The sequence below is a fragment of the Alligator sinensis genome, unplaced genomic scaffold, assembly GCF_000455745.1.
Source record: "Alligator sinensis unplaced genomic scaffold, ASM45574v1 scaffold826_1, whole genome shotgun sequence".
Lineage (NCBI taxonomy): Eukaryota > Metazoa > Chordata > Crocodylia > Alligatoridae > Alligator > Alligator sinensis.
Window position 1 is genome coordinate 36426 of NW_005843410.1, and position 6114 is coordinate 42539.

At 53.1% G+C, this 6114-nt stretch overlaps 1 long non-coding RNA gene across 2 annotated transcripts; it reads left to right on the forward strand.

The window, feature by feature from the left end:
* The first annotated feature begins 2932 nt into the window (after positions 1-2932).
* LOC102381044 lies at positions 2933-5736 on the forward strand. Of its 2 annotated transcripts, none has more exons than XR_325468.1 (3): positions 2933-3071; positions 3860-4409; positions 4833-5736. It is a non-coding gene; the product is annotated as an uncharacterized LOC102381044 (long non-coding RNA). The 2 variants fall into 2 exon arrangements; XR_325469.1 differs by having other exon boundaries at positions 3860-4207.
* The last annotated feature ends 378 nt before the right edge of the window (positions 5737-6114 follow it).

The following is a 6114-nucleotide window of genomic DNA, read 5'->3' on the forward strand; positions in this document are numbered from 1 at the left end:
GCCCGCCCCGGTTCCCCTCGCCCGCCGCCTCCGCGCGCCACCCCGCTCGGAAGTGTAGGGCAGGCGGGCCAGGCGCTCGCCTTTAAAAGGGGCCGCGGGTGGGGGTCCACCTCCTCGCTGGGCAGGGGAGCCGGCCAGCGGCTGGTATCAGCTCTCCTACCACGGTGCTGCCCCTTGCTGGCTGCCCCCCGGGCTCTGGTGTATAGGGGGGCACTGGCAAAGCTGCGCCCTGGTTTGCTTGGCGGGAGACAAGAGGGTCCAAGGCACAGCTTGATGCCAGCAGAGCAGCGGTAGCCATTTCCCCGCCTCTCCTGCCAAGTCTCCACGCGCTTTGGGACCTGAGGGAAGAGGATGGAAATGGGCTTTCCTCCGAGGGGACATAGGGCAGGACCCCAGGGCCTTGCTGCAGAGCCAGTGGGGCCCAGCTCCGCTGTGTGTGTGTCCCAGCAAGCTGGTGGGAGAAAAAAGGCCCCTGCTGCTCAAGGGCTGGTGCCTCAGCGGCCAGAAAACGCTGCCGAGCAGCACTGAACGGTCACAGAGGTGATGTATGTGACGCCAGCACCATCAAGCACTCCAACTACAGAGAGGGCTTCCACCTCTGGCTCCACGTGGGCTATAGGCTGAGGGGTGACAGTGGCCCACAAATTAAAAGATTTGGCTGCGCCTGAGAGAGGCCCCTGCCCAGCCACGGGAAGACTCAGGCCTTCTCATCTTACAGCTGCAACACCACATCCTAGAACCACCAAAAGGCCTGGCTAGGCAGCCTTCTCTGGCAGCCACCCTGGGCATTTTAGACCTAAGGGGTCTAAGTAGGGTGGCCATACTAATTTTAGGGAAATCTGGGATGGGGGCACCCTCTGCATTGCTGCCTGCCTCCCTCCTTTTCTCCCTTAACAGGATTGTAGCTCAGGCATCCTCCTGTCCTGCCAGGGGAAGGGGCATGCTGCTGGCACCAAGGGATCTGCCAATTGCCCTCCTGCCTGCTTGGGGCAGCAGCCTGTGAAACCCCTCTCCAGCCACCACCACCAACTCTATCCCTTCCTCAGTGCTGTACAGCTTGGTCCACAGTAGCCACCTCTCTTGACTCGGTGGAGGTAGGAGCCCAGCAGGCAACACCAGCAGCGGCTCCACTGATTAATCTCCCCCACTCCCACCACAGCTCAGCAGCAGGAATATAGCCAGGCACCCCCCAGCGTGTACCTCCATACCCCCTCTCCACATAGCCACACAGGCACAGCTTCCAGTGGCCCTGATGACAGAGCAGGGTGGGATAGGACAGCACAGAGGCCCACAACCAGGCTCCATCCCCCATGCACAGTCTGGACCAGATCTTGGAGTTGGTCCGAGGCTGCAGTGGGAGGCTGAGTGCCCATGTGCATGCCCCAGCCCAGCAGTTCAGTCCTTGGGGGAAAGAAGGGGCAGGGGCTAGATCGAGGCCCCTGCAGTGAGGGACAGTGCTGTGGAGGCAGGAGCAGGGGTAAATTGAGTGGGGCCATGGCTGGGTGAGACTTGCCTGCTAGGGAGGCATGCCCCTAAGTAATTTTTTCTCCATTTGCACGCCCCCTCCCTCCCCACAGATTTACCTGCTGGGCCGGGGTTGGGGGGGGGAGGAAAGAGGGTGGTGGCAGCGCATGGTACATCTTGGGTTGCTTTTAAATGCCAAAGGTGGCCTCCTACTTAAAAAGGTTGGAGACCACTGCATTACATAGTTTGCTGAAACCCATCCTTATCCACCTTCCCTATGCTTGCCATGAAGGACGAGCCAGAATTCATGATCCAACACCCCTGCCGATTCAGCTTTCCAGCCCAAAGCCCTGCCACACACCAATGGGCTCAGGACTGATGCTTGTGTCACTGAGGCTTGAAAGAAGAGTTTCAACTTGCACCCTCAAATAGCGGGCTCAATTCATGAGTGCCAGCAGATCAGGAGAGCCCCACAGCTGGAACGTAGAACCTTTACCTTTAAAGATCAGCACCCAAAGGCATTCAGACACAGAAGCAGGCAATGTTTAAGGCAGCAACACTCCCCTCCTTTGTGGCTGGCAGCATTGCTGTGGACTGGTGTCAGGGGCTACTCCATGCCCTGGCCACAGTTTGCCAAAACCAATCTGCCAAGACCTATTCTTATTCCAATGCTCAGTGTGAAGTAGGGCCTGGAATGCATGATCCAACACACGTGCCCCTTCAGTTCTCCAGCCCAAAGCACAGCCACTCATCCGATAGGCTCAGAAACCATGCTTGCATCATCATGGCTTGAAAGAAAATCCTCAACTCACACCCTCCATTATGGTTAATTCACTCACAGTAAAAAGCATTAATAGGTGCTAGTTACACCTTAATATGTTTCCTATTTTAGGCCTTGGCTCCTATGACTGTCTGGTGAGTCCTGCCACATTGCACCCCAGAGCCATGCTCCTGGCTCAATGTGCTGAGGAGCCTGCCTGAGCTATGTTTACTTTGTGGTGGGAAACATGCCACGGCCTCTTTAGAAAGGTGCCTCAGCCCAGGCAGAACAGGTTTTATCCCTTCATACGCTATGGCTTTTGCTTTGCTGCAAAGAAAAAAAAAATAAAGTGGGCATGTTCCACGAGGACCAAGTAGTCAAAGGTTTTGGAAACAGAAGCTTGTGCTTGTGGGACCAGCACCTAAGTTATTTAGTCACAGGAGCTGGTCTTCCTGGATGTCTCTGTAATAGGGGACCTAGACCCTATTACTTGCACATAAACAAAAAGGAGGAGTGATAACTGTGGCCAGGAGGCTCCTGCCTCTTAAATGCAGCACAGGCTGAGGGGCCACAGTTGCAGGAAGGCAGGCTGGCTCTTGATTGACCTGGGATACCCTGTGCAGAGGTGGGGAAGGCACATGATCCAAGTGAGTGTGGCTTCTAGGTATATAAACCCAGGGCCTGAACCAGAGCAAGCAGTCAGATTTAGTATGCTGAGGGGGTGAAGAGCACTTGGCAGGGATGCCTGCAGCAAATGGAGTAACAGGCACATGAATTGTTCCCTGCATCTGCCTTGGGGGAGCTAAGGGAAGCTGATGGTCTGAGCAGGACAACAACCCACAGCTTGGTAGGCTTTTAGTTGGGAGCAATGTCTGGTATTTATGTTGTAACTCTAGCTGTATACTGGAGGACTAGGTTGTGATTATAGGGGAGGTCTGGAAGCCAAGGAGCCATGGCTGGTAGGGCACTTAACATTAGGCAGATTACCCAGGGTCAAGGATCTAAGGGCTGGAGAGATGCGCAGCCTGGCTCTGGTCAAGGCCCAGAGGGCTGAGGACTGGAGAAATAGGCAGCCCAGTCCAAGGGAAGGAACCAAAGGCCTGAGGATGGAGACAGTGAGGGTAGCCCAGCCTGAGATCTGGCACCCTGGGGGCTAAGGGCAGGCCCAGAGTGAGCAACCCAGGGAACTGACAGGACTGAGACCAAGAAAGTTGTACCCAATCAGTGGGCCAGGACTGGAGGTCTGCAGCCAGAAGAAAGGGAAGCTAAAATTAAGAGGGCTGGAGCCTCTACAAGGGACAGAATGTGGTACAGAGACCCATGACTTGCAGATGTTAATGGCTGCAGAGGGGGAGGGGGGAAACGAGACCATGACTTTAGCCCTTAACTTACTGAAACCTGTCCTCATCAACGTTCCCAATGCTTGGAATTGTACTTGAACAGGAATGCATTACTCAGTATGCATAGGACTTGAACTTTCCAACCCAAGCCCTGTTACTCATCCACCTGGCTCAGGAACTATCCTTTCATCACATGGGTTGGAAGAAAAGCTTCAACTCTTACACTCCATTGAGGTTAATTCAATTGCAGTAATAAGGGCCATATCGTATACATCTTGTATTTTTCCTTTTTCAGACCTGGATGCTTATGACATGGCCAGCTATGCCCTGCAACTTTGCACCCCAGAGCCTTGCTGCTGGTCCAGTGGGCTGAGGAACCTGCCTGAGCTACATTTATTTGGCAGTATGCAGTCTGGTGTGGGCGGAAAAAGTCCTCAGCCCCTCCATAATAGGTGCCTCTGCTCAGCCATGACAGGCCATAGGCAGCCCTTCATGTGTACAATATGCTTCCCTGGACATACAGAGCAGCTTGGCTGGGCAGCCTTCTGGCTCAGCCCCCTGTCTCCACAGTGCACACAGAGACCAAAGGAGAAATCCAACTGGCTGGACTGTTTGTTAACTCTGGGACAAGAAAATCAAGGAAGTCAGTAGTCTTCTTGTCAGGAGCTTGGGTTTGGGAGTGCACTGATGTGAACAATGTAGAGTGCTTCTGGTGGCCTCATCCTCATTGTCACTGCCAGTCTGATGAAGATGACGTATAGGCTGGAATTGGGTGGCGGGGGAAGAGGTTGGCTACATGTCTTGACCTGTGCCGCTTTCTGCTCCAGAGCTCTGCCGCTGCACAGGTGAGCTCAGGAGCCCTTGAAACTCTGCATCATGGAGGATATGTTAACAAGTGTTAATAAGTGTTAATTATACTTCACTTACACCTGATCTACCTCATGGCTGATTAGCCTTCTGGCCCACAGTATGGCCAGTGAAGTTTTACAAATTGGCATCCTAGAGCCCTGTTACTGGCCAGCTGGGCTCAGGCATTGGGGTTGGGGCAAAAGAAAAAGCCTCGGTCACCCACAGGCAGGGACCTCTACTCCAGCAGAGAGTTTGCAGGCAGCTTTGAGCTCCAGGCCTGTTGTTTGGCAGCCACAATTCCCAATTCCAGACATACAAAGAAGTGCTGTTTGGTGGCTCCTCATGACTCCATATATGGTATGGGCTGAGGAGTTGCTGAGACCCAAAGTTTCTAACTTGAACTGTTTGTCTTTGTCCAGGCAGGCCCCCTGGCCAAACCAAGAAATCCGAAGGAAGGTGTGAATGCAGGAGCTTGCTACCCATGGCCACAGGGTCCATGTCTGGAGTTACAAAAAAGCTTGCCTGCCTGGTTTGCTCCCACCATTTCTTTGTATCAAATGGAAGCAGTGGTCTGGGCTGCACTGACCCATAGTAATAGGATTGGACACTGTTGACAGCAACTAGGAGTCTTGAATCTTGAGTACTGAAAGCAGGCAACACAACCATGGTGCTATGCAGGAGGTGCTCCTAAAGGCCTGCTGATGTCCCCCCCTTTGTGCATGTGCAGCCTTGCAGGGCCCAGAGCCTCTAAACTTCCAAGCTGCCAGGCTCTCTCACTCAGCTTCCTTGTGCATTATGGAGCCAGGCATCTGTGCCTCGCCTGTCAAAATACTAAAAAAGAAAAAAGGAAGATGCCCGTTCACTCAAGGGTGTGTGGGTAAGAAGAAGCAAAGATCTTGAACCCTGCTCCTTGGGTTTAGGAGACTAGAAAGTTAATCAGCAGGCTACAGGAGTAAGTTTTTTCACTACTCTCAGGATGCCCCCCCTGTTGGTGAATGAGTAGTCTTGCAGGGCAAAGTGGCCAGATCCTGGACACTGCTCCATGCCCTAACCACAGTTTGTCAATCCCCATCCTCATCCATGCTCAGAAAGAAGTACAGGCTGAAACCAGAGGGTCGTTCAGACATATCAATCCTTCTGCTTTTTGCCCTGGAGCCCTGCCACTGCTCAGGTGGTCTCAGGGATCCATCAGAGCTCTGCTAGTTTCAGCAGTCATGGAAGTAAAGCCTGAACTCCCTCCCTGTTGAGGTGGCTCCGAAGCCACTGAGCTATGCTTGTGTAGGCACCAGGAGAAATTTTTACCAAATAAGAGAAAGCCACAGACAGACCTAAACTCACAATTTTTCACTCCTAGGCTGCCATACGCAGTTGTGGAGCCAGTGAACAGATCAGCTAGGCATCCTTCTCCCTCTGCCTTGTGTAGTATGGACTCAGGGGTTTTGGGTCAGAGGCAGCTAGGAAAGAAAGCCTTGGCCAGCAGGCATCTCTGCTAGTCTGAGACAGCTGAGTACAGACCTAAACCTAAACCTGAACCTAAACTTGCTATCTAGTGGCTGCAATGCACAACCTGAGAGCTACTAAGCAGCCTGGTTCTGTGACTCTCTCCAAGTTCATATGTGGTATAAATCAAGTGTCACGGTGGCCCAATTTTTTTTTTTAAAGGAAGTTTAGGACACATGATTGGGCCTTTTGCCCAGCCAG